Source organism: Bos javanicus, chromosome 7 (assembly GCF_032452875.1).
Source record: "Bos javanicus breed banteng chromosome 7, ARS-OSU_banteng_1.0, whole genome shotgun sequence".
NCBI lineage: Eukaryota > Metazoa > Chordata > Mammalia > Artiodactyla > Bovidae > Bos > Bos javanicus.
Window position 1 is genome coordinate 47,658,567 of NC_083874.1, and position 19,566 is coordinate 47,678,132.

Genomic DNA, 19,566 nt, shown 5'->3' on the forward strand with positions numbered 1-19,566 from the left:
CTGGGATCAGAGCATCTAGTTTGTAAACCTAGTGCTATGGGTTTTCTTCCTCATAGCATTTAGTTTATTAAAACTCAAGCATCGTGGAAAAGCCTTTTTCATTTATCAAGACAAATGATGAGCTAAGCCTTTTATAGGAATAATCTTCTGCTTGGGGAGTTTGGACTTCAGTCTTTATAAAATCATCTCATTTGAGGCATGGGCTAATTCTGGATGATCTCAGTTCTTTCTGCCCTCCCCAAATTGGATAACTGGCTATTATCAATTAGTTTTTTTTTAAATCTGCATTTGTTACTAAGCATCTTATAGAGTCATTTCATAGACATACAGTCCAGCTGGTGTCTGTTCTCATAATAACTTAGGAACAGTTAAGAGATAGGCAGTCCAGAAAAAAAAAATAGTAAGAAAGGATGAGACCTGCAGTTATTAAGTGGCTCTTTCATTTAATCTTCCCAATGATCTGGAAGGTAGATTTATTTATCCATTTATCAGCTGAGGAAACTGACATTCAAAAGCAGATAATGTAGCCTGAGGAGATGGGGCGAGCAGAAAGCTAAGATGAACCCATTGAACCTCACCCTTGCATAATTCCTCCCTCTTAAGCGTAGGCTGAACCTATATATATGATTGGTCAGAACTTTCCTAATTAGTCTATGTGATATGGCAGGGACTGTGCATTTGTAATTAAGATTACTTAAGGTGAGAGAGGAAGTCAGAGACTAGAAGAATGAGAGAGGTTAGATGTAAATAGCACTCTCCCTTGCTGGCTGTGAAGTTGGAGAAGCCATGTGAGAAGGAATACAGGTGGCCTTTGGAGTTGATGCATTCCTGCTGACAGCTAGCAGTAGAATTGGGCTTCCCTCCTGCAACTTCAAGAAACTGAATTCTGCCAACAACTCCATGAGCTTGAAAGCCCCGAGCCCCAGAAAGGAACTCAACCCAGCTGAAGCCTTGACTGCAACCCTGTTTAGCTCTGAGCAGGGGATCCAGCTCAGCTGTGCCTGGACCTCTGGCCTGTGGAAACCAGGAAATAACAAACAGGTATTATTTAAAACTGCTTTGCTTGTGCTCATTGGTGACACAGCCATAGAAAACAAACAGAGAAGGTGATGAACCAGAACTTAAAGCCAAAGCTCAGGCCTGAGGCCTGGCTTATCCCACTGCAGCCGCACCACCTCTGCCCTCTACTCCATGGGGGAAGAAGGCGAGAAAGGCTTATTGGGCAATTAAACTCTACAAGTATTTACAGAGAGCCTTTTCTACATAGCCCTAGATTAGGCTGTGGGTTACAAGATGATGAAGATCAGCAGCCTCCCTCAAGGGGCCCACTGTGTAGCATGAAAGACAAATGAGGCAGATGGTGGAAGTGATGTGGGAGAGTCTGTGGCAGACAAGCGGCAACATGCTGTGAGAGTTGGGCTGGGAGAAGGCTCCACAGGAAAGGACACTTTGAGCTTGAACTTAAAGACTGTGTTGGAGGCCACAGTGGACAAAATGGGAAGTGTGTACGTGAAACATGTCAAAACCTCTCTGCACAACGAGTGAAACAAAGCAGAAAGATGAGTTTTATCGCAAGGGTCTTGATCCACACACCAGGAAACTCAAAGCTAGGGAGTTAACGAGTTCTGAATTATTCCCTCCCTAAGGGTTTTCCTGGGGTAAATGTCAGTGCTTTTCAGCTGATTGGTAACCTGGTGGACTTCTTCCTTATTTGGAGCAAGTAGCTGAGTCAGGGGAACAAGAAGTCTGGAGATGGTGTGAATGGACTTGGCGTTTGGGGAATGGCTGGCATCCTCGGCTGATCTCTGAGAAGAGCTGTAAATTCCTACAACTTATGTTAGGTAAGGGTAAGTTTCATTTTCTTTAATGTGTTTGCATTGGCCAACTGCCTTTTGTCCCTGACATAGTGACTCCATTTCAGTTTGGCTCTACAAAGGGTGACAACAGGGGAAAAAGCAGAGACAGGATATATAAGGTTCTAATAAGTGGTCCGTGGTATCTGGACCATCAGGTGGGGACAGGGCAGGTGGGAGGTGGAGCTGGAAGTGTGGATTAGACCAGAGAGAGGCCTTTAAGCTGGTGATACAGCACTCAGACTGTTTCCTCTGGGAGGTTAGAATAAGTTCTCTGTTCTGCCAGCCCTGTCTGCCTAGAGATCTCATAAAAATCAAAATGCAATTTACTACATGACATTCTAGGCTGCCTAATATGCATTAAATATCACGATCTATGACCTCAAATGGCTGTCATTTCTTTGGTCAACTCTTTCACTCAACTTAATCTGGGATTCATTCCACAAACATTTCTGAGCAGCAGCTCTTGCTGGACAGGGCATGGGCCCCAGGGGTCCCAAGCGAGCTGCAGGAGGCCCTCCCCTCAGGGAGCTGCCCTGATCCAGCCTGGGGTGGATATGAGAGAGGAGTAACAAGGATTAAGAAAGCATGTCCAGAAGGAGAAGGGAATCTGATTCCTGGGAAGTGAGGGAAGGAAAAGGCCAGAAAGCATCAAAATCTTCCTTTTCCAGAACACTCTGGAATTCTCTATGATCCAAGAATCTGTGGCTTCTGATAAGTAGCTCTTGAGCTTCAGCTGGAAAGTCTATACAGGTTACCAGAACTAGTTCAGAGCTGGCGACTGTACTCAGTCTCATTGAAAGCTCAGGACTGAATTACCATGAATGCTCTGCCTTAATTGCATAATGCCTTCTTTCTTAGTTAAAATTTGGCATGAGGACATCATAGGCAACAAAATATTTTAAGGAGTATTTTGTATTTTTTTGTTTTTCCTACACCAGATTTCTCTTTCCTAGTCTCAAGTTCAAAGTTTTTCCGTCTATTATAAAAGGAATAAAAGAAAATTTGGGGTAGGTGGATGTAATTGTTCCACTGACTGTAGTGGTTGTTTCCTGAGCATCTTAGCTCAGGCTGCCATAACAGAATACCATAGATTGGGCAGCTTAGATGACAGAGATTTACTTTCTCACACTTCTGGAGGCTGAAAGTCTAGATCAGGGCACCAGTATGGTCCAGCTGTGGTGTGTGCTCTCTTCCTGGTTTGTAGATAGTCACCTTCCCACTGTGTGTGCACATGCCAGAGGGGTGAGAGGCAGAGACAGAGAGACAGAAACGGACACAGAAACAGAGAGAGACACACACAGAGATAGAGTGCTCTGCTGTCTCTTCCTCTTATTTGAAGGAAAACATTCCTATTCATTTAATCTTAATTATCTCCTTGTAGGCCTCATCTCCACATGCAGCCACATTGAGGGGCTGGGCTTCAACATGTGAGTTTTGTGTGGACACAGTTCAGTCCGTAGCAATAGTGGTATAAATATGTCAAAACCCATCAGTCTCTATGCTTTAACTAAATACAGTCTATTGTAGATGAACTACACTTCCATAAAGTTTTTTTTTTTTTTTTAATATATACATAGAAGAATAAGCTTGAAACAACCAGAACTTGGCCTTTTAGATATAATACAGACTGTGAATGTCAAATCAGTCCTTAACTCTAAGATTGAATGACTCAGTCACTTGTTGTTCAGGAGCAGAATTAGAGGAGAGATCACCCCCTTCCTCACACCTGATCCCCCTGGGCTGACACCTGTCCCTCTGAGACCTGGCTCCAGAGACAGCATGATGCTGCCTTTTGGCCCAATGAGTCCAGGCTGGCTCCTCCTCTTCGTCAGGCAGCATTGGGCACTGGTAAGTCCTTGCACCTCACTTGGCTTGGGGGCTTTCAGAACCCAGATGAAAGACTGGCCTGTCCCTACCTTTGAGGAGCAGGTCCATTTTCCACCTGCCCTTGAGCATAGAGCATCTCCAGAGGGCCCTGGTTGAGGCTCTGGAAGAGCTGTGCAGTAGATGAAGTGTCTCAACTGGTGCTGTCCCCACCATACCAGGACCTACCAAGGCTTATCCCTTCTAGAAAGTGTTGTGCTCCAGCATTTCTTGTCCCATTCTAGAGCCCCTCATGACAAGGATCTGCAGACTCAGTGTGCAGATAATTTACTGATGGACGGTCATGACTTGTATAACCCGAGGTTGCCTCTGAAGTAACAGAAGCACTCTGGAGACAGTGTCTGAATCCCAAAGAGTCCTGATGCTTTTTTCCTAACCCCCTCTGAACTCTAACCCATGTCCCCTCCACGTCAGGGGGGTTTTTCTAAAACCCTAAATGGATCACGTCACTTGGCTGATTATAGTCCTTCATTATTCATTCCTGTACCCTTCCAGATACTATATATCAAGTTTCTGCTGTTCTCAGCATTAGGCATACAGGAATGAATAAGACACAGTTTCTACCCTCTAGAAAATCACTGTCTCACAGAGGTAGATAGACTTGTGAAAGGATAAATGTCACAAAGGACTGTAGGTGCTTTGATAGAATTGATAATGGGATTTAGCAGAGCCTGAAGGAGGGACATGTCATTTCTTCCTGGGAAACAAGAGGGTGTCAAGCAAGGAAAGCTTCAAAGAAAAAGTGACCCCAAGCAAGGGTTTGAAATGAGAGTCAAGACGTTCCTAAAGAGGAAGCTACATGGAGCAAAGGCATGATAGCAGTGTAGACATACTCACCCCCATTTTACTCATAAGAGTTGAGGATCAGACAGGTTAAAAGTTTGCTTATAACCATAGTGCTCCTGTTGCTAGTAAGAGCTTCTACTATCTATTATTCTAGGGGCTAGCAATACAATGGAAAACAAATTCAAATGCAAATGCAGGGCTCACTCCAACACTCAACACTGCTACTCATCTTTTCAAGTTAACAGTTCTATCAAGCATCCTTCTGTGCACAAGGCATGTTGGGGAACATGGAAATAAGTTCTCAGGATGTAAGTGTTATTTAGGAAAGGGGATTATATCAGGCACAAATAATTATGTGGTCCTCTCAACTTTGTAGTTTTATCTTAAAAAAACATCATTGGTTTGTTTTGCTTATTTTATTTTCCTGATGACAAAGGGCAAACATTACAACAAAACAAAAGTTTTATTGACCTGGTACTTAGCACTTGACCAAGGTTTTGATTTATACGTTCTTATGAACAAACTAAAACAAACTCTGACCCACAGGCAACTGGGAGCTGTTCTATTTGTACCCACGCTTGGTCCATGTAACACGAACTGTCATTCTGACAAAGGTCAGTCTTTGTAGTTAAGCTGTTGGTTCTGCCAAGTAGACTCCTTGTCCTATCTCCTGGAGGGGGACCTCCGAATCCATAAATTAGAATCAATACTCAATCTACTTTAATGCCAAGAAGGTTTTCACATGGATGCCTGAACATCTATTTCTGGCTGTCAGAGGGAAAAACAGTGATTAGATCCATAGATAGCATCACCATTCCCCACATGACACTTGCGGATTAAGTGAAGGTCAATCAACTCAAGTCTTTTCATTCCTCTAGGCCCTCCTGGCCTGGGCCAGTGGTATCTAGGATTAATTATGTCCTGTATCGTAGGACAAGAAACTTGAATGGGATGGGAGAGAGGGCAGGAGCCTGGGAATGATTTTTGCTCACTGAAGCCTACCCAAAGTCTCATCCCCATCCCAATCCCCAAGTAACCAACAAGACTTCTGGAAGCCTTACCTGACTGTACAAGGGAAATTTTTAGGTCCCAAATTCCAAAACTATACACAGGTAAAACATTGGGGATCAAGAGTAGATTCTCTAGGTATTTCCTAGAGTTAGATTCTCCTGGAGTGGAGCTCCAGAACACTGCCTACCCATAGTGTATTACTCTTCATATAAATCCCCAAGAGAAAGAATGGACAGGATGGAAATAAAAAACAGGCTTGGTTCCATGTTAGCTGGGCCTTTGACCCTAAAGCCCAACATAGAGGATGGCAATAAATTAGCCTGGGCCGCGAGTGACACTCTTCTGTCCCACATTAGTTGTGCCCTCTAACCCTAAGCCTGTGTTAGACATCACTAGTTAATTATGGTACTCTATGACAGATCCCTGGAGAAGGAAATGGCAACCCACTCCAGTGTTCTTGCCTGGAGAATCCCATGGACAGAGAAGCCTGGTAGGCTGCAGTCCATGGGGTCGCACAGAGTCGGACATGACTGAAGCGACTTAGCAGCAGCAGCAGCATGATAGATCCCACACTTAGCCTCACATTTCTTTTCAATACAAAGTTTCAACAAACTATTCCTAATTCATAAAATGAGTACAAAGGCTAAGACTGTTTGCATTATTTTTTGGGCCAGAAGATGAGTGAAACTTGCTTTGTACTGTCCTTGCCTCAATACTTCCTGCTAGGTTCTCCTGCTGCTCTAAGCTTGGCTGCCTACCCATAGATTTCACACCATTAAGAAAGATGTCACATACTTGGATTTGGGTCACTAAAGCTGTGCCATGTATCTCCCCTCCTTCCTTCCTTGTTTCTTAACTCCTACCAGCCAATGATGAGAGGGCATTGTTTTCTCTTCATCTTCCTCCATTTTTGCTTTTCCCTTATGCTGAGTTGAGTCATGACCCTCTGCTTGGGTTATAGTTTGTTTGTCTTCTCCCCACCATCTCATATTCCCAAATGGTTTTCGTGAAAATCACATCTTGGGAAGTTTAAACAAAGAGTCATTTAACTTTTCTCTTTCATTGTTAATAACACGAAGAGTCTTATGTGCCAAATGAGCTGGTACCTCTGACTCCAACATCTCTTAATTTATAACTGAAAGTGCTGTCACCCACTGTCCCAAGGATATTTTATGCCCCACGACCTCATGATGTCTCTGAGGCTTTTGTTAAATAGTAGTACTCTCAGAGAAGACTAAAACCTTCTTGCCTCTAGAAAACTTCCTTTTTCTGCTTGACCTTATCTCCCCTTGGCTTCCCAGGCTGGCCCTAAATCTCCCTTTAGTACCCTTGCACGAGGTCAGTGGAAGATGCTGGTGAAGGGGCATGGGTGGCCTTAGTTACTCATAAGCTCAAAGGCTCCTGGGAACTGATTAATAATTTCTGCTTCCTTCAGAGGTTGGAATCAAATCAGTGCTTCTCTCTAACTCCATTGATTTCACTCTCAGGGAGGTATTAATCTGATTGGTCAGATTCCAATAAGTGACAAGTCTTAACAGCATAAATAAGCCCTAATGGACAGACACATCCTTTTTGACTTCATTGCCTCTGTAGCTGGTGAAAGTGTATGTTGCATGATAATAATAAAATTCAAGACTTGGGTGTGGGAGGAGTGGTATATGGGAAACAGACAGAATATTATCATGGCTTCTTTTATCTAAAAATACTTCAATTCAACTCAGTCCTCACAAATGTTCAGGGACAAGAAGTGTTCTCACTGTCCCTTATTAGGACTTTTAAAATGACTCTTCAGAAGTCTGATTCTCCAACCTTCCCTTCTTCTGATCCATCCTGCACTCTGAAGCCATCATGATTTTATGAAATGTGAATCTGATCATATCTCTGCTCTGGGAAAGAGGAAACACGTGGAGAGCTCTGGAACAAGGAGCAGAATGTGATCTTGCTTAGAGAAGTGTGACCCTTGCATGTCTACAAGTCATGGATTACTAGAGAATTCAGATTTTGGTAAAGGGCCATATATACCTCAGTCTCTCCAGGGGAGGCTATCATGGTGAGCAGAAAAATGAAAAGGACCTGGAAAGCAATTTTTAAAAACTAAATGTTTTTGCACAATAGGAAAACTCTTGTAGGATGCCACATTTTCTGAATTTTTTTAGTAAGAGTGCATGGGATCTTCTCCCAAACAGAGAAATCTGAGTCTACTTTTCAAAAGGGTTATGGGGCTGGAGGCCCACAGGCTGGTCTGTTCCCATTTCTGTATGAAGCCCAAAGCACAGCCTGGCTGCCCTATTTCTCCTTCCAGAACTCTGGGCCTGATTAAGAAACAACTCAGATGTACCCAGGTGGGAAGGAGCCTCTGTTCCTTAGCAGTTCAACTGGAAGCAGTCACTGCCAGCTGTCAGGACCGAGGCAGGAGAAGCCAAAGAGGGAAGCTGAGGTCAGGTGTGGGGGAGTGGGGCCAGTGTCAGACTCGGGAGTGTGAAATGAGGCTGAGCAGGGCAGGGAGGATGGAGGGACCTAGAGTCTGAGGCTAGGTCAGCTCTACAGGAGATGACTAATCTAAGCAGTGTGTGAAAATTGGAATTTGGGGTCAGATTCAAGGGCAAACAGACCTTGTTAGAATGGCAGGGCCAGTTTTCAGGACAGATCCTTGGCCAGCTGGAAAAAAAAAATCATTTCTGGGTATAGAAAACCAGAGAGGCAATAAGTTTCCACTGCCTCTGATCTTAAAGGCACCATGGGCTTCCCTGGTGGTTCAGATGATAAAGAATCTGCCTGCAATGCAGGAGACCTGGGTTTGACCCCTGGGTTGGAAGGATCCCCTGGCAAAGGGCATGGCAACCCACTCCAGTATTCTTGCCTGGAGAATCTTCATGGACGGAGAGACTGGCGGGCTACAGTCCATGGAGTCACAAAGAGTTGGACACAACTGAGCGACTAAGCATAGCACCCGAAACTAATGTCTGTTATAGGCTGAGGTTGGCTTCCCAGATGGCACTAGTGGTAAAGAACAAGCCTGCCAGTGCAGGAGATGTAAGAAATGTAGGTTCAATCCCTGGGTCGGAAAAATCCCCAGGAGAAGGGCATGGAAACCCAATCCAGTATTCTTGCCTGGAGAATTCCTGTGGACAGAAGAGCCTGGTGGTTTATGGCCCATAGGGTCACAAAGAGTTGGACGTGACTCTTTCTAAGTTAAGAATAAAAACCATAAAAATGGGCTTATTTTTTAAAAATCAAAAGAAGTGGCCTGCGTGTGTGCTCAGTTGTGTCCAACTCTGCGACCCCATGGACTATAGCCCACCAGGCTCCTCTGTCCTTGGGATTCTCCAGGCAAGAATACTGGACTGAGTTGCCATTTCCTCCTCCAGGGGATCTTCCTGACCCAGGGATTGAAGCTGTGTCTTCTGCAAGTCTCCTACACTGCAGGCAGATTCTTCACTGCTAATCTACCAGGGAAGGCCCCTTTTAAGTCAAAACAGTGGTCAAAAAGAAGATAAACCATTTGTATAAACCAGGAATGAATGTTTATATTTGGATTTTTTTTTTTTTTTTTCTTTCTGTGATGTGTCTCTGCCTGGAGGAGAACTTTCATATAGCTCTCCCATTTCATGGCATGTGATTCAACAGGAAAAAGTGGCGGGCAATCTAGCCTCCCACTGAGTGCCCTGACTCATCCTCATGATTTTAATGGCTTTGATTTGCAATGCCCTGTACTTGCCCTTGAACATCAGCAGAAGGGGTGCTCTGATCAGGCAGTGTTTGCAGCCTAACCTTGGAACCATCACATGATCATACAGGAAACCCCATCTCTGATGCTGAGACTGGCAAAGGTACTGGCTAAAGAAACAACTGTCTTCATTGGTGCAAGCATTTCTCTTCCATGAAATACCCGTTCCTAGCCCTGTGCCATCATCGCCTACTGGGAGCACCAGGAGTGCGAGGCCGGGTACCACTCAACCCTGCTCACCTCCCGGGTCTTCTCACTGGGTCCTCCGATTCTTGCTGAGTGCAGCCTCATTCAGGCCAGCTTCCACCGTCCCTGAGAGTTCCCAGCAGCCCCTCACCAGTGGTTTCTTGCTGGGAGGCAGCTGGTACCCTGGGAAGAGTATTTTTGGGCAAGAGAATCACTCAGAATAGAATCTTACTGCTGATGCTTGCTAGATGTGTGGCTTTAGACCCCAGACCCTCATCACTGAACCTCCTTTGTTATAAAGAAACCTGCTTTGTTATAAAGAAGAAATGACATGCAAAAAGAATGCCCCTAAGGTAAAACTGAATTTGAAAACCATGGATGTGCATAACATTAGCTTTGAGGGTAAAAGAACAGGGCCCTGTCCTGCACAGCCTCCTTCTGTTCTCCACCAGCACTTCCCCAGCGTTTCTCTGTGCCAAAAGCTGAGCTAAATACTGAGTGTCTCCATCACCAAGGAAAAAACGTGACCTTTACCCCAGCCCTGTCACCTGGAGGCAAACATCTCACAAATCACTCTGCCCCAGCACACAATAGGCCCTCAGACATGCCTGGTCTTGTCAGATTCAGTATTCTATGCCCTGAAGACATACTATGCTCTTCTAGCTTTGTGTAAGCTCACTGCCCCCACCCAAGCATTTCACCTGCCCTGCTTTTATCTTCTGCAGCCACGAGAGAGCAAGAATCATTGTTCTTTTCTCTGTAATTAGTACAGTGTTCCCAGTAAGAGTTCAATAAAACCTTTGTTATTTAACTAACTAGTAAAACTCAACTTCCAGGCGGTATTTTTCAGAACAGCCTATAGAGGGAAGAGTGGCGTATTGAAAATGACCTCTTACACTTTGAGCTCTGGTTTGAGACTGGAAAGGGAAAATGAAGAAAGGTCTTTGCCTTTCTTTGCCATTCTTCAGTTGGCTGGTGAGTCAGGTGGTCTCAGACTAATCCAAGCAAACACCTGTAAACAGGTCACCACCAGGCTGGAGTGGACAGAGAGGAACACAAATGCATACACATCTTTGTTGGAGCTCACTATCATCTTATGTTTACTTTGCCTGTTTTACTACTTTGAGAAGCAACCAGATGAGGGTGTTTGAGGAAAAAAAAGGAAATGAGCCCACAAAATATATTTGTTACTCAGCATGGCATAATGTAGGTGATTTTAACAGCAGGCAGAAATAAGCTCCTTCAGTAAATTAATTTGAACGTGGTGACAAAGCATCCTGAAGTCAGAGAGGCTGCCCCTGGCAAACCCTTAGTTCCTTGGCAGCAGTGCTGAAACCCAACTTTATGTGATTAAAACAGGGAAGCTCCTTTCCAGGAGAACAAGCTAGGAAAACCAAATAAAGAGCAACTTTTCAAAATGCATATTCTTTTCCTTACTCTTCAAGAAAACACTGATCAAATAAGCAGAAAAAATTAATTGTGTTTCTAAAATAAAAAGGCTGAGGTCTCTGACAGTGGAAGTTATGCCTCAGGCCCTTTTATGTTGAAAGGCAGCTCAGTTCTTCTGTCTCACTTCACAGGCCCCGCAGCCAAGCCCCTCCTTACCATAAAACCCCCTCCTTACCATGCAGGAAAAATCATGCCAGATTCATTATGGCTCTGACTGTCAGAAATGTGATGCTAGGGAAAATCTGGAAAACCAATTAGGGGGAACCTCAGTTTCTAGCTACATTTGCTTTTGTTATCTATAAGTCTCATCCATGTGGACATGCACATTCCACAATTTATTTCAGTTTTGTCGCAAATGTTAGACGAGGATTGGGCAAATTAAAGGTGAATAAGCTATGTGCCTGGCGTACCCATCTGGCCCAAGGCTGAGTGTAGATTCCGGCAGAGCCCTGCTTGCGATCCTCAGTGGTCTCTCCTCAGGAGAAGCATGTATCTGATATGTGGCCCTTGCCAGCCTCTCCAGCGTCACTGTGCCCGTTTTAAACTGATCTTGTTCAGCTGTTTCTGAGCCGCATGCTTTGTACCAACCCTCATCTCTGCTGCAGGGTCTCTTCCATTCTCCATCTCATGCTCTGTGGTGCAACTGAGAAGTCCCCTCAGACCTGGCTGCAGATTCCTCTTCTAGGAACCCTCCTATGACTGTCCAACCTTCCTGACAGCCAGCCTGGCACAACTGCCTCCTCAGGGTCTTGCCCACACCTGGTGTGGCTCTCTTTACAGGCATGTGTCTTCCTTTCAGATTCCTCCCAGGGACACAGATCCCAGTCTTATCCAGTTACGTGGAAATTTTTCTTGCAGCTTTGGGTGCAGTTGTTATTCCAAATGGAAAGACAGACCCTGAACTGGAGTCAGGAGAACTGGGCTATCACTGATTCAGGTTCCCCATGGCTAGAAAGAAGCATGCCTAAAGTCTCTTATAGCAATAAGGTAATATAATTTTAAGACTAGAGTAATGTAAAATAGCTAGAAATAATAACTGTAGGAAAAAGTTTTTGACATGATTATTCTTATACACAGTCACTGTGTATGTCATCTTGAACAATGGATATGGGAAACATAATTAACATGGTTCTTATTTGATGATTATCATTTAAAAACAAGCACAAAGTGAACTCTATTATTTTTTCTAAGTACTCAGAGACCTATATAGGCCTTTTCCCTAAGTGTGGGTGATAAAGTAGCAGAGGCCCAGGTGTATTAATTTCCCAGGTTCCCTTAGCTAATAGCAAGAACATTCTGTCTAGTACATTTAGTAAACAGTTTGTACTCTGATTTGAATTCTGAAATTTAAAGGTTGTTGAAGGGAGAAAGTACCTTAAAACAGCTTCTCACAATTTATTCAGGTCACCATGATTGAACTTCAGGTTATTGAAAATGGTCATTTCCTTCCCTGTTTTGGAATTATAATTGTCCTTGTGAACGACCATTGTTTGCTTATGTTGAAGCATTGCTTATTAAGACAGGACAGTCAGCTGGTATGCCTTAGGAAGATTTTCACCCCACAGGTTGAAATTATAAGCCACTATGGCTATAATAGAGTTAACTAGAAAATTCAGTTCAGAAAATTCTATATTCACTGGTATTCCTGGTGACTCAACATTTTGTTATATTTTGCATTAAAAAGGAAGATCAATCATGCCCTGTGTGATGAAATGCTGCCTGGCATAATAGTGTGGGCGGAAACAAAGCAACTCAGCTTTGTTTTTGCTGTGCTATGAATTAGTCTCGTGGTTTAGGGAAACTGTGTAACCTCTCTGAGGCTCAGAGTGCCAACCTGGAAAATTAAGGATCAAATTAGAGATAGTCCGAAATCCTGTAGTTCTTGGTGCATACCTTGCACCAAATCACCTATCAGGTATCACAGGTGAAGCCAGGGGCATCAGCCAAGAGTTATCTTCAAGAAGTTCAAGTGTGATCATCTTAATCCACTCCCACAAACTGTCAACCATTTCCCAATTTCTACTGAGCAAAGTTTTGAGAATAACATTGAAATATTTTTATCTCTGAGGATAAAGGAAAGAAAGAAAGGGGGCTGTCTCTGCCCCCTGGATCTGTAGGTGAGAAATAAAGTGACTTTTACCATTGTACTTTCTAACGTAGTAATTTCTGCTGAGCCAGGAGTTACACAGAGTGATGGGAAATTTTAAGTGGATATGAGCTCTCCAGAGTCCGTGTCAGTGAGGATTGAATGGACTTTGGGATCTGGGCCTGGCAGCTGTAGCAGAGACTCAGTCACTGATTCCCAAGTTCATCTCCCTCTCCTGGGCACAGAGCTGGATGAAGTATCCCAGCCTCCCTTGCAGGTAGGTGTGATTTTGCCTCTGAATTCTGTCCTATGGAATATGGAGGGAAGGTACCTTTTCCAGCCTGACCCTTGAAAGTTTCTCTACCTGATCCTCTAATCTCTCTCTTCACCTATCTGTCAGCTGAGTACTCATGTCCAGGGCAACTTTGAAAGAGGTCACGCATCAAAAGATGGAAACCTGTGATCTGGGTTCCTGAATGAATGTCTCTACCATAGACTGGATTTTGAAAGAGTAAGAAATAAACTTCTGCATTCACCTGCAGACAATTTGGAGTTCCTTTGTTACAGCAGCTAGCTGCATATAAAAATGCCTGCCTCCATACAAAAATGTTATTTGCATTATTGATTATTTCATGGTATACAGCCAGTAAAATGGCAGCTTTTAGGGTTTTACCTAATTAAATCAATAAACCTCCACTCACTGTGTTTCTCAGGTCTTAATGAGTGAATATTGAATAAATCATCAGATAAATAAACAATGGATAATTAAATCATTGGGTAAATAAACAGCTCTTTCAAGAGTGGGTAAGATAGCAAAAACGCCTTCTTCCTCTTGCCCTCCTATCTATGTCTGGGACAGCTTGGAGCCACCACCGATTTACTCCTGGAGAAATAAGACATAAATTGTGATGCAGCCACAGGACTCTCTGAGGCAGCTGACAAAAGACCCAGAAGGAGAGTGACTGACCCACAGCTACTGCCCATCTCCTGGGTAGGGGGGAAAGACATAGATGGAGATTCAGAAGTGCCATTAAACAAGAAGCCAGGGCTAATGTGCCTCCTGGAACTGGGAAGGAAAGAGAGACTGTTTCCCCATTCTCCATACTGCATGGGAAGTTGGGTGTAATTATTATTTTCAAACCATTGAAAGCAATAAGTCTCTTGTAATATGGAATGAATGTGTCAAAGATTCTGAACTAAAGTAATGAGGGAGCTGGTATAATGGTAAAGCTGGTTCAAAGAGCATTTTGAAGAACAAGGGATATATGGTCTACCAGAATAAATTTGATGAGTTAGACACAAAGCTGGAATATCCTACAGTCAGAAAATAACATCTAGGGTAATCTTTCTTATCTAAGAGAAATCTGCATGTTACATTTAACTTTTTGGGGTCTAATACCTTAATGAAAGTGAAAGTGTTAGTCACTCAATTGTGTCCAACTCTTTGAGACCCCATGGACTGCAGCCTTCCAGGCTCCTCTGTCCATGGAATTCTCCAGGCAAGAATACTGGAGTGAGTAACCATGCCCTTCTCCAGGGGATCTTCCAAACCCAGGGATCAAAACCTGATTTTCCAATTTGCAGGCAGATTCTTTACCATCTGAGCTACCAAGGAAGCCCCAAGAATACTGGAGCCATGTTCAGTTTTTAGTGATTCCATGGACTTCAGCCCACCAAGCTCCTCTGTCCTTCACTATCTCTTGGAGTCTGCTCAGATTCATGTACATTGAATAAGTGATACTATTTAACCATCTCATCTTCTCCACCCCTTCTCCTTTTGCCTTATATCTTTCCCAGCATCAGGGTCTTTTCCAATGAGTCAGCTCTGCATCAGATGGCCAAAGTATTGGAGCTTTAGCATCAGTCCTTCCAATGAACATTCAGGGTCAATTTCCTTTAGGATTGACTGGCTTGATCTCCTTGCAGTCCAAGGGACTTTCAAGAGTCTTCTCCAGAGCTGTAATTTGAAATCATCAATTCTTCAATGCTCAGCCTTCTTTATGGTCCACCTCTCACATCTGTGCATGACTACTGGAAAAACCACAGCTTTGACTAGATAGACATTTGTCAGCAAAGTGGTGTCTCTGCTGTCTAGGTTTGTCATAGCTTTTTTCCAAGGAGCAAGTATCTTTTAGTTTCATGGCTGCAGTCACCATCCACAGTGATTTTGGAGCCCAAGAAAAGAAAATCTGTCACTGCTTCTACTTTTTCCCCTTCTATTTGCCATGAAGTGGTGAGACTGGATGCCATGATCTTAGTTTTTTGAATGTTGAGTTTCAAGCCAGCTTTTTCTCTGTTCTCTTTCACCCTCATCAAGAGACTCTTTAGTTCCTCTTCACTTTCTGCCATTAGAGTGGTACCATCTGCATATCTGACATTGTATATTTCTCCCAGGATTCTTGATTCCAGCTTAGGATTCATCAGCCTGGTATGTTGCATAATGTACTCTGCATATAAGTTAAATAAGCAAGGTGACAATATACAGCCTTGTCATACTCCTTTCCTAATTTTGAACCAGTCAGTTGTTCCACGCCTGGTTCTAACTGATACTTCTTGACCCGCATACTGGTTTCCCAAGATACAGGTAAGGTGGTCTGGTTCTCCCATCTCTTTAAGAATTTTCCATAGTTTGTGTGATCTGCACAGTCAAAGGCCTTAGTGTAGTCAGTGAAACAGAAGTAGATGTTTTTCTGAAATTCCCTTGCTTTCTCTATGATCCAACAAATGTTGGCAATTTGATCTCTGGTTCCTCTGCCTTTTCTAAACTCAGTTTGTACATCTGGAAGTTCTCAGTTCACATGCTGCTGAAGACTAGCTTGGAGGATTTTGAGCATAATCTGCTTTGTGTTGTTTAGTTGCTAAGTCATGTTTACTCTTTTGCAACCCCAAGAAATATAGCTTGCCAGGCTCCTCTGTCCATGGGATTTCCCAGGTAAGAATAATGGAGTGAGTTGCTATTTCTTTCTTCAGAGGATCTTCCTGACCATGGGATCAAACCCACATCTCCTGCATTGGCAGGCAGATTCATTACCACTGGGCTACCAGAAAAGCCCTCCTTGAGCATATAGTATTGAGCATATAGCATATATAAGGCCAGAGAATTAACTTCTCTCTGGTAATTTCATTAAGAAATCTCATTAAGGGTGGGTTATTCAAAAGTCTTAATTATTTGACCTTCTGTTTTGATACTAGAAACGAGGCCCAATAAATCTCACCAGACTTCATATGCCATGTCAACCAATACCAAAGTCTTCTCTCTTCTAGATTCTCCAGATTTTATTAAGGTCACTGGCAGGGCAGAAAGTGCCCTTCCACACCTCCTATGAGTCTGGGGTCTTATAAGTCACAAATATATCTTGGGACAGGTGTCCTGAGAGGGTATTGGAAACATGGGCACTACATGTTAACTCTATCTTTTAATTTATTTATTATATATTTTTGGCTGCACTGAGTCTTCATTGCTTTGTGAGGGCTTCCTGTAGTTGCAGCTTGTAGTAGCTACTCTTTGTTGCGATGTGTGGGCTTCTCAACAGAGTGGCTCCTCTTGTTGTGGACAGGCTCTAGGCATGTTGGCTTCAGTAGTTGCAGCATGTAGTCTCAGTATTTGTGGTGCTTGGGCTTAGTTGTTCCATGGCATGGGGCATCTTTCCTAACCAGGGATTGTTTTTTTTTTTTTTTCCTAACCAGGGATTGAACCCATGTCCCATGCATTGGCAGGTGGATTCCCATCCACTGGGCTACCAGGGAAGTCCAAGTGTACCTTTTTAAATGGAGCTTATCACACTTGTTTAAATGAAATCAATTTTCAACATGGAACTCCAAATATGACCTTGGTTGCAAAGCTGATTTGTCAAAGTGTATCTTGGTAAAAAAAAAAAATAAAAAAATAAACAAATAAAAAGGACTTCCCTGGTAGCTCAGCTGGTACAGAACCTGCCTGCAAATGCAGGAAACACAAGAGTCAAGGGCTCGATTCCTGGGTCAGGAAGATCCCTTGGAAGAGGAAATGGCCACCCACTCTAGTATTCTTGCCTGGAGAATTCCATGGACAGAAGAGCCTGGCAGACTACAGTCCATGGGGTGGCAAAAAGTTAGAAGCAACTGAGCATCTAACACACACACATATCTTGGTTAAAAAAAAAAAAAAAAAAGAGAGACTAAGTTCTCACTGAGCATATGCAAATGATATTGTTGTGCAAAATGAAGAAACTCAATATTAGTTTTTGAGTTCTGAGGTATCAGTGAGAATCTGATACCATTAAAAATGTCATATTTCAGTTTGCCAAAGCCTAGTCTACCAAATTAGAAATAGATTAAAAAGAAAGAAAAAATATTTCCTCATATACCTATCAAAAACAGAATATTAGAAAAAGATAACAATATTACAAAGTAAATAAGTATAATTATATTTCTCTCATGAGTTGACTCAGTCCTGTGTAACTAAGTTTATTTCACTGGATCTTGATTCAGCAACTGCTTTCCTGAAGTTGTCTGCTTCTGAACAAAAAGAATTCTGGACATTCCGACCAGCCCCCTAATACAGCCTGACAGTTGTCTAAATAATGGCATGTTTGCATTGTGGAGTTTGTACCGATGAGTCTAGTTCTTGAAACATAAGTAGTTATTGGTAATGTGGTAGAGTCCTTTCCTCAAGATTCTGAGTCTCTTCTTCTTTGTTGAAGATACAGGTTCTAGCCTGTGGCCCTTCAGGAAAAATATCAGAGGAAAGTGGAAGCTACCTATAGACAAGACAATATGTCTGTGGTCTCACCTAATATGAAAATAGAGGAGGATTAAATTCTTTGTCAGAATATAATGTATAACTTTTTCCCAAGAAGTCAGTCAATGTTTCTTCTTTAGCAAATCATGTTATAGACAGTGAGAGCACTGGAAAATCTCTGCTGCTGCTGCTAAGTTGCTTCAGTCGTGTCCGACTCTGTGCGACCGCATAGACGGAAGCCCACCAGGCTCCCCTGTCCCTGGGATTCTCCAGGCAAGAACACTGGAGTGGGTTGTCATTTCCTTCTCCAGTGCATGGAAGTGAAAAGTGAAAGTGAAGTTGCTCAGTCGTGTCCGACTCTTCGCGACCCAGTAGACTGCAGCCTACCAGGCTCCTCCATCCGTGGGATTTTCCAGGCAAGAGTACTGGAGTGGGTTGCCATTGCCTTCTCTAGGAAAATCTCTAGCACCTGCCAATTCTCTCTGTAAAGTATACATTTTCTGGAACCTTATTATTAATAACATTTTACCAATACATACAGAACTATTCTTTGGTTTGACAGATCAGTTTTCATCATTCAGCTCTTAGAATTTTGCTGAATAATCTAAGAAATATGTGAAAAAAAAAACCCTAATTATTTGAAGCATTTCTATTCTTATAAGACTAAAAAATAAATCTTTTTGAGTTTCCAGGAGAACTTTGGTACATTGTGACTATTTTTAGATGTAAAAGAAATGCGAATTTTTTTACATTAATAAGTTATAGTTAGATTTGGGGATGGCAAAATCAAGAATCATTAGAGGAAATGTGGGTGCCTGATCAAGAGAGAAATAATAGCTTGGCTACTCATTAATCAGAGTGGCAATATAATGTTTTAAATAAACAAAAAGGAGGATGACACAGATTCATGGAACATGAGTGCCTTGAGAATCATGAGTATAACAAAATTAGCACAAAGTGCAGAAAATTATTCTGATGAGAACTGGAATCCTTGCTATCCAGACAATAATAGAATATAAAGAATAAGCTTTTACTCCCCCTTTAAGGGGGCTTCCCTGATAGCTCAGTTGGTAAAGAATCTGCCTGCAAGGGAGGAGACCCCGGTTCAATTCCTGGGTTGGGAAGATCCACTGGAGAAGAGATAGGCTACCTACTCCAGTATTCTTGGGCTTCCCCTGTGGCTCAGATGGTAAAGAATCTGACTGCAATGCAGGAGACCTGGCTTTGATCCCTGGGTTGGGAAGATCTCCTGGAGACGGGAAAGGCTACACACTCCAGTATTCTGGCCTGGAGAATTCCACGGACTGTAAAGTCCATGGGGTCATAAAGAGTTTTTCACTCACTCCCTCACTCCCCCTTTAAGAGCAGATTAAAAGTTCTAAGATTAGATTATACTTTTAACAGTTTACAACTGTATGTTAATATCTGATTTGACAGTAAGAATTCTCTAGTTCCTCCCACCCAATTTATTAAACTTGTGAGTAAGCCCATCAACACTGAACACAGTTTTCCAAAATTTTAGCACTCTTCTTTCATTCTTGCAGCATCATTATTTGCAGGTACTATAAACCAAGGCAAATAAGATTTCATTTCAACAAACCGTCTACAACTTCCAGTATCCAAGTTTTGTCTTTCATTATTCTTTTCCATATTCAAAAATGGCCAGATATTACTGTTGTTATTGTTCAGTCACTAAGTTGTGTCCAACTCTGCAACCCCATGTACTGTAGCATGCCTGGCTGCCTTGTCCCTCAACATCTCCCAGAATTCACCCAAGTTCATGTCCATTGAATCAGTGATGCTATCCCACCTTTTCATCCTCTGCTGCCTTTTATACTCCTTTTGCCTTCAATCCTTCACA